The sequence below is a fragment of the Urocitellus parryii genome, chromosome 6, assembly GCF_045843805.1.
Source record: "Urocitellus parryii isolate mUroPar1 chromosome 6, mUroPar1.hap1, whole genome shotgun sequence".
NCBI lineage: Eukaryota > Metazoa > Chordata > Mammalia > Rodentia > Sciuridae > Urocitellus > Urocitellus parryii.
In genome coordinates, this window is record NC_135536.1 from 186,895,236 (window position 1) to 186,904,523 (window position 9,288).

Here is a 9,288-nt window from a genome sequence, read left to right on the forward strand (position 1 = left end):
GCAGGTCGAGGCGGCAAACCTGCTCCTGCACCCCCTGAGGCCCCCAGCAGCCCAGGTGAGGGCTCCGGCCTCCTGCCTCCCTCCCCAGGGACCCTCCTGACAGGCGGCCTTGGGTGTCCCAGGTGATCCACTGCCCCCCTGGGTTTCTCCACCAAGGGGACCTCGGGGCAGCCTTGGGGACTAGGACACAAGTGTCGTGGGAGGGTGCCCAGTGCACAGCAGAAAGAAGGCTCCACCCCAAACGCCAGCCCCAGACCGAGGACGCGGGTGGCTGGTGGTATGGCGGGTTGCAGTGGGTGGGCATGGTATCACGCTGCAGGGGCACGTCACTGAGCATGACCACATCAAGTGCCGTCCCCTCTGACCCTCAGCTTCCTCCTCTAGGAGGAAGAAAAGCACCTTCTGCGAGGTCAGATCAGAGGGTCTCTTGTAGGGATCCCAGGTCACCCTCCAGCTACTGACTGACAAAGGTCTCCCGGTGGGGGCCCAGGCAGGGCTTCCTCAATGTGCCTCGCCTCCCCAGGTGGGGACCTCTGTGCCTGCCACTAACTGGCACACCAAGCCTCAGCGGTGACCCTCAGCAGCTCTTGCTGGGTCCCAGAGAAGGCGTGAGGCAGAGCCGCTTGCCACCCAGCGCCACCTTCTGGCGACTCCATGGCAGTAGGCGGCTGGAGGCGGGGAGACCTGCTGCCACCCGCCTGGCCAAGCACCACGGCGCCAGCATTTCCACAGCCTTGGGCCGAGCGCCACCTGCTGGCCGTTGGCTCCCCGACCGCCACACACCAGGCTGAACTCGGAAACTTTGAAAACCAGGGTCAGGGAGGGGCTCCGGGACCCCTTCTGCTCCTTCCCTAGCAGTGGCCAGACACACGCCATGTCCCCATGGCTTTGGGGTGTTGCACACCCCCAAAGTGGGCACAGAGCCCTGGCCAAGCTCCGGTGTCGCTCTCCCACTGGCCCCTCCAGCAGTGCCAGAGCCCAAAGCCCAGGAAGGGTCCCAACCCAGAGCCACTCTAGGGTGGTTTTCTTCCTTCCTGGGGACACTCCTGCCACCTGCCCGGCTCCCGGGGAGCCTCCACCACAGCTCCTGCAGGAACCACGAGGAGCTCACCGCAAACTCACTGGCAGCCTGGCGGCTCCCCCAACCCTTCCTTCCACCAGCTCTGCAGGAAAGGTTTCTTCACCCCCTTCACCTGGTGCAAAAAGTGAAACAGAGAGGTCGAGCCACTTGCAAGGGTCACACAAGCAGAGTCGAGCGCACTGGGATCAAATCCAGGACACGGGAGTGAAGACGGCTGTGGTGGGGAGAGCCCCGCATCCTGCTCCAAGATGCCTCTTCTGGGTGGTGAGGAAGTGGAGCTGGGGGTCCCCGCTGAACCCCAAGGGCACCTGATCAGCCCATGCTCTCCCTTCGGCTCAGCACACAGGGGGACATTCCCCGTCCACACAACAGCGCAGGGACACGGAGGACAAAAATGGGGCCACCCCAGGTCCAAAGTCCAGAACTAGCCTCCCCCAGCTGGATGGCCTTGGGCAGGCACCTAGTCTGTCCTGGGTCTCCCCGTGTGTGACCTGGGGTGATCGCCACCCTCTTTCTGTGATTGTCTTGGGAGGGAGGGAACGGTGGCCACTTGGAGTGTAGCAGGGGGCAGTGAGGTGGAGGTGTCTTCATCCCCTGCCACCTCGAGCTGCCCCACCTCAGCACCCCTGGTCACTGCCTTCCCAGCACTGGTCCTCCTCCTTGGCTCCTGCTCAGCCCCGGTTTCTTCCCGCCTTGGGCTCAGGATGGAGCAGCGGCCGCCCGGTCCTGCTGAGCCCTGGTGACGCAGCGGCTTCACTCTCTGGGCTCTGGTGGGGCTGAGTGACCCCCCACGCACCTCTCACCATGTCATGGCCATGTACTCTGCTGACCACCATCGCCTCCCACCCCGCCCAGAGGTCATGGGGTCACTGACACAGAGGCCACCCCTCGACAGACCTGCCCAAGTGGCAGCCAGGCCCAGGGCTGGAGCTCAGCCCCTTCCTGCCCACTGTTGGGTGTCCACCGCTGGCCGAGTGGCCTCTGGCAACAAGTCCCCCTGAGCCTGAGTGTCCTCATCTGCAAAATAGGGGCTTCAGAGAGCCCACCCATGGAGAGCCCTCGAGCGGTGCCCGTGGGTGGCCGTGTGCCTGTGGTCCCCGGCACAGCCACAGCCCAGGCAGCACACAGCACATCGACTGGGGGCAACTGAGCCACATCCTGTTGGTCAGACCCCTCCGTAACCTCAAGGTGCCTGGGCCCTTCTACAGGTGGAGAGGACAGGCCAGTGGGCTTGGAGGGCTTCAGTCAGTGAAGTGGACACAGGCCTCAGCTCCCATCAACCCTCCAGGGGTGGCAAAGGCTGATGCTGACGAGGACTGACCCCACGCCCTCCAGGCACAGGGGTTTGCAGAGCCACCTGCTGAGCCCCCCGAACAGCCCACCTCCATACAGCCCATGAACTGGGCCAACTGCCTGTGCCCCCCGGGGGGGACTGGGGACCCTCTCTGCTCCGACTGGCCAGCCACCCACACCTCCTGTGTCTTCTGCAGGCAGTTGGGACCTCCAGAGCCAGAGGGCCCCGGGCAGGCCACAGGTCATTGTCCGGCCTCTCTGGGCTCCCCACCGCAACTCAGGGGGACAGGGTGGGCTCATTCCCCAGCACCATGGTGTCTGTCCCCAGCGTGCCCTTGTCAGAATCCCCTTCCCGTCCCAGTGCAGAGGACTTTCAAACCCCGGGCTTCCTCCAGGGAAGCAAACCAAGAACGGAAAACTCACCCTGCTCCTAGTCAACGCCACCTGCGGGGGTCGCACGTCGAGGGCGTGTGCAGCTGCTGAGAAAGAATCCTCCCCGACACGGAAAAATCCACCCTCCAGTGGTGCGTGGGAGCCAGCCCGGCAGACTCCCTGTGGGGTATGAATCACTTTGTAAATTTAAAAGTATCTGGGTGCGTGGAGAAAGATCTAGAAGGAAACCTGAGCGCAGGTGAAGCGGAGCCTTCCCCCGGTGCGGGATTCCCACCGAGGGGGTTCTTTAGGGCTTAATGGGTCTTCTGCCAGGCCCATGGGGCAGGTGGGTGGGCATGAGCATCTACCAGAGGAGCAGAGTCCTGCTGGGACAGACCCCTGGAGCCCGGGACAAGGTGGACCCTGGCCTGGACCTAGCTGGCCATGGCCGAGACTCTGACCACCAGGTGGCGCCCCTGGTCTTTTTTTGCAGCGGAGCCCAAACTTGAATCCACTGGGCAGAAGGGCAGGGGTCAGTCTCCACTCAGCCCAGCACCCCTGGGTGGGACTGACCCCCGAGGCGCGTCCCTGTGGACCACCCCCCTCGAGTTAGGCGGTTCCCTGGCCTAGCGTGGGTGGTCACTCCACGTATGTGTCCCCCCTGCCCAGGTGTGTAGCCTCAAGGTACTTACCTTCAGCTTACGTCGGAGCAGGGGCCACCGGGGGGTCCATCCGTTCAGGCCACCTCCAGCCGTCTCTGAGACTCCTGCTCCCCGGGGGCTCCTGCCCTGTTGTGCCCTCCCCGCCACACCGGGGTCTGCTCTGCCACCCTGACAGCTTTTGCCTTTCTACCCTACCCCACAGGATGACATCTCATTGTCCAGCAATGTCCTAGACAGATGCCCAGGCCCTGGCCCTGCAGATCTCAACCCAGCAGGTCTCTGTGGGACCCACGAATCTGTATTTCATGTAAATACCTCACTGGAGACCCTCTGAGATGAGCTCTGCTCCTCCTGGGCTGCCGTGCAGGACTGGCCTGACCCCTCTGGTCCCTCAGCTGCCCCTCCTGACCTCATTCAGCCTCCCTCCCTGCCCCGGCGTCACCCACGCCCTCCTGCCCCAGGACCCCTGCACGTGCTCCACCTGTGCTTCTTCCTCTCTGCATTTCCTGGCTCATCTTCAGGGTGTCAAGAGACCCTCCCTGTCCCCCCAGCCACTCTCTCCCAGGGCCAGGCATGTCTCATCCCCAGTGGAGACTCTGGGTGCTGGGCCTGTCACACGGGGCTGACCCACAGCTCAGACTCAGCCCTGACGTGGTGGGATCGGTCCCCGGGGCGTCCGGTCTCCCCCTGGACTTGAGCCTGTCAGTTCCTACTCCCAGGACAGACCTGCTCCAGTCGGGGCAGCCCCTTCTCCTGTGCTCTGCGGCTGGACCCTGCCTCCCCTTCTGCATGGGCTTCTGGGCCTCCCTCAGTAGAGCCTCGTCTCTGTCCCATGGACTGTGTCCCACACTCACTGGGCCCTGGTGATCCCCCCAGGGACTCGCAGTGTCGACCACGGGGCTGGGCAAGCCCGCATTGGTGGGCAGTCCTCAGACCCCAGGGGGTCGCACCTGCCGGTGGAGCACGTGCAGGGGTCCTGGGGCAGGAGGGCGTGGGTGACGCCGGGGCAGCTGTCCCCAGGAGGCCTGGTACAGGCCAGCCTCGGGGCTCACATGCCACTCAGCCCAGGGCCAGTGCAGACGGGGCTGGGGTGACACTAAGAACGGAGAAGATCTGACCTTGGCCTTTGGAGGACTGAGAGCTGCACCCTAGATGCCGGCCCCCTGGTCTGTCTGGCCCTGCAGCTGCCTTGGTGGCTCAGCCTGACCCCAGGCTGTGTGGCCTTGGGCAAGCACCCGCCCTCTCTGTGCCTGGTGTCCCTTGGGCATTGACTGTCAGGATTGCTGTGGACATGTTTGGACGGGCCTGGCACAGTGAGGCTGAGGGAAGGAAAGGGTCAGTGGGGAGTAGAGGCCCTTGAAGAACCCCCGCCTCCTCTGGCCAGCAGCAGGTGCACAGTGCAGGCCCCCTGGCTCCCGTCCCCCTCTGCCACCTGCTGCTCTCTCAGCCTCGGTCCCCTCACCTGTAGGGGTCCCCACCCATCCAACCTCATGGCTCACATGGCCCAAGGACTGACACTCAGGTCCCTTCCCCAGGGCAGTGGCCCTACCTGGCACCTTTGTGCCCTCATCCAGGGCCCTGGGACCTTGTCCCTGCCCCTCCCTCCTCTGATCCTTGGACAGCCAGGATGTCCTGTCCCCTGGCCCGCTGTGATCCCTGGACAGGAGCCAAAATGCACCTGAGACTCCTCAGGGCTGTGGCCAGGCCCAGGAGGACGGGGCTCGGCTGGACCCCCGTGTGGAGCCCCTCTCATCCATGAGCACCCTGGTGCAGAGCCGGGTGGGCTCCAGGCCTCAGCTTGGGGACTCCGGGCAAGGACTGCAGTCGAGTGGGTGTTTCCGGAGACCGAGGTCCAGGTCCCCTGCTGACGTGCCGAGGGCCCTGTTGGAGTCGCCGGGTTAAGCATTGATTTTTCTGGATGGTTCCAGTTTGGGACAGCAGTCACCCAAGTCCACAGATCACCCGGGACTTTCTGCCTGCGATGATGGGGGGGGGGGTGACGGCCACCCTGCTGACATTCAAGGCCCAGACCAAGCTGCCCTTGGCCCTGGACGTCCCCAGCCCCAGCCCCAGCCCACAGCCCCTCTTGATGCCCCACCCCCGGCCCACCCCATCTCCCCACTAGCTGGGGACGGCTGGGCAGGGAGACCCCCACCTCCTCACCCTGCCCTGGCTCTGAGGGGCGCCTGCCTCCCCTTTGCCGAGACGGGAGGTCTCAGGCCTCTGGGTGCTGAGCTGCTCCTGGTCTCCCAGAAGCAGGAAGGGGCCGGGCCTGGCGGTTCTGGGTGTCCTCGACCCCGGCTCACGGTGCCTCCCTGGGACTAGGCAGACCCTCTCTGTCCTGGGGAGCCTCCCTGGGCAGGTGCTCCTCAAATCTGGAGCCACCCCTTCTCCCTCTCGCTGCCTGTGCCCGGCCAGGTGAGCGACGTCTCCCTTCCCTGCAGCAGCCCCCAGCCTCTCGTCCCTCTGCCCACACTCTGCCCAGCACCCAGGGGACATCGGGGCCAGCCCTATCCTGTCACTCCCTTGCCCCCACCCCAGGATCAGGCCTCGACCTCCTGCCCGCTCCACCCACTCCGCTGCCCTCCCTGCCCGACCCCTCACCTGGCCGTCCACTCTGCTGAGGTGGCCCTGCCAGGACATGAGCCTGGGGCAGGGGCTGGGGCATCCCCCTGAGAGGGGCAGAGCAGGGCAGCAGGGAGAGCTACTCAGGCACGGTCCCTGCCAAGTCCCCGGGAAGAGCGCACCTCCATGTCCACCACCCGCTGACCCTGCATCTGGCTCAGGAGGCCGAGGGGCTCCCTTCAGCCCCTGGAGCCAGACCCTGGGACAGCCCACCCTGTTTCCCTCCTCATGTCCCCCCTGGGAGGGGACATCATAGGAGTTTGTGGGGAAGGCTGGCCAGGCAGGGGTGGGGTGGCCAGCGCGTGTGCCTGGTGTGTAGCAGAGGCTCAGTGGACACGATTCCTAACCCCCACCTGCCTCCCCAGCTGCTCAGCCTCTGTTGGCAGGCAAATGGCCTTGTCCTCTTGGGTCCACAGAGACTGACCTCTCAGGGGGCTGCAGGGGTCATCACCGGGCGGCCCAGGTTCAGTTGGCCCCTCTGACCCCTCCCAGCCCACCAGGTCTGAAGGGGTGTGAGGATGTTGGGGCAACTTGGGCCCCAGGGAGTCCCCTTGAATGCTGGACAGCGCCACCTCTTGGCCATGGCCCCTTGCGTGGCAGCTTCCTCTGCAGCTGGTCCCTGGACGGTCACCAGAACGCCCCGCAGTGTCCACGAGCGGTCTTCGTGCTGCCCCCTTGGCCTTGTGACGTGAATCCTCGTCCCAGCACCGTTCAGAGCCGCAGGGAATGATTAACAGACCCGGTGGGGTGGACCTCCTGCAGGGAACTCCGGATCCCAGGGACTCCGGCTTCCGGTCAGCCGCTTCACCCCGCTCCAGCTCCTGGCTGCTCCGGAACACGGGGCCTTGTAAGCCACCCAGGGAGCAGGCGATAGCCAAGAGGACACGGGCAGACACCCACCAGGACAGCAGAGCCCCACACCAGTGGCTCCCAGGTGGCTGCTGGCCCAGGGTTACATCTAGAGGCGTCCAGGGGAGGGGGCTGCTCAGAGGCCAGGAGCCCCATGGACCCAGGGCTCCCGTGGGAGATCAGCTCCCCCCGCCCAGACCTCTGCCCTCCACCCCTCCAGCTTCTCCTGCCCAGGAGCCCAGGGATGTGGACAGACAGGGTCAGGATGGCGCAAAGCAAGAGCGGGGCTGCGAGGGACCCCCTGTGGGCCCCGCTGGGCAGGAAGCCATGTGCCTTGACCTGCTGGGCCAAGGGGCAGGGAGCTGGGAGGAGCCAACCAGCAGGGCACAGGCAGGGGACCGGCAGGGCAGAGCCCCGACCAGACCAGCGGGCTGGGCCAGCAGGACCAGGGAAGCTGGCCTCAGCTTGGGGACACCAGCCCTGTCACACAGCTGGAGAGCCACACAGCGGCAGGGGAGCTGGCAGCTAGGCTGGAGTGGGGTCCCCACGTTTCCCCATGGCCTCCTCCCCCTCCAGCAGCCCCTCCCACTGACGTGGCCTCAGCGCAGCCACCTCCAGGCGTGTCGCGGTGTGGGAATGACAGAGGGTGGCCTTTGGGACCCCGCTGTGACGTACCACTGCCTTTCTGCCTGTGGCCAGGGAGCACTGACATTTTGCCGTTAGAGACCTGCATTCGAATCCTGCCTCCCCGTGAGGCCGCAGGAGGGTCTCCTGTCCCTGAGTCTCGGTGCCCTCGTCTGCACATCAGGACAAGGTTGTTCGACCCTCTTTAACGGGGCGTGCTCAGAAAGCGACTCTGCGAGGCAGCCCCCACAGCTGCTCTCCTCGCCAGCACCCTGTGCTGACCACCATGTGGACCTCATCTCCGGGCAGCGCTCGGGAACTGCGTGCAGGGTCGCTAACCAGGGTCCACTCCACCTGGAGCCCTGGGTCGGGGCTCAGGAGACCCCCTTCCAGCCCAGCCCCTTTTCCTCTCTGGCCTCTGTTTCCCCGTCTGTAAAAGGGGTCCGTGGGGACTGTCCTGCTCCACCGGCTTCTGAGCCCTGCACACACCGTACCTCATTAATTCCCACCACAGACCCGGGAGCCTCCCCCAGTGTGGGGTGCTGGCCGCCCCTAGGGCCACTGTGGATGGTTGGGACTTACTGGTGAGGGGCTGGGATCCCTGACCTGGCGAGCACTGTCGCTGCCCCGAAGACAGTGGGGACTGGATCTGCGAAGACCCCCCAAGCCTCCCCAGGACACAGTGGGGTCTGCAGGGCCAGCCGAGGGTCTGGGCTGACAGGTGGGTGCCCCATCCTGACATCCACTTGATGTCCGGCAGCATCCGGGGCACTGGGCTGAGACCCCAGAGGCCACTGCCCAAGTCTAGGTCTGCTGTGGGCAGCAGAGGAGGTCAGCAGGGTTCCAGCCCCCAAGCAGGAACCCTGGGCCCCAATAAGAGCTGCTTTGCTCTGTGTGTCGTGGGGGGCGCCTGCGAGTGTCTCCTGGGACCTGGACCCAGCACTTCGGGGCCCAGAGCGGCCAGCTGCTGTGGGCCCCTTGAGACAGAGCTTCCCCACAGCTGGTGGAAGAGAGGAAGGACACACAGAGTGGGGGGGGGGGGGTCCCTGTCCATGGTCCTGGCGGGAGGTGGGGCCGGGCAGCCGCGAGGTGGCGGCTGGGCAGTGGAGTCGGGCAAGCCTCTCTGGTTGGAGCCGCAGCTCTGTGCTGGTCACAGCACCCAGGCTGTGTTGGTATTTGAAAGTCCCTTCTGGTCCCCTGTGGCACGAAGCTGTGACTCACATACCCCCAGGGCATCTGGAAGGCACCAGGTGAGAAAGGCCCACTGAGGAGTCCGCAGCGTTCCCAGCCTCAGTGCCCTGGACATGGGATGAGAACAGAGCCCCCTGGGGAGAGGGGCATGTGTCACAGGAAGTCTGATTGCTTTTTGCAGTGAGGCCTCCCGCAGGGGAGGCTGAGGAGGACCAGCCACGTGCCCAAGGGCTCTGATCCCTGCCCAGCAGTTTGGCCTTGAGCAGAATCGGCCGAATCCTGACCCCTGCCTCCTCCGTTGTCTGAATTCACCCCACGTCTCCTGTGAACACAAGACCTGGGCTTAGGGACACCGGGGGGGTCTTCTGGGGCCCTCTGTCCTCTGCCAGCCCCTGATCCAGCTCCGAGATGAGCACCCCCCCCCTCTGCTCAGGGAGCTTGGGGGGAGGTTCCACGGTTAAAGCCCCAGCAGCAGCAAAAGCACATCTCTTCCTTCCAGAAGAATCCACAGGGCGGCTGCCAGCTCCCTGCGGCTGAGGACTCACCCCAGCTGCCCAGGGGCATCAGGAGCCCTGGGGCGCTGCAACCTGT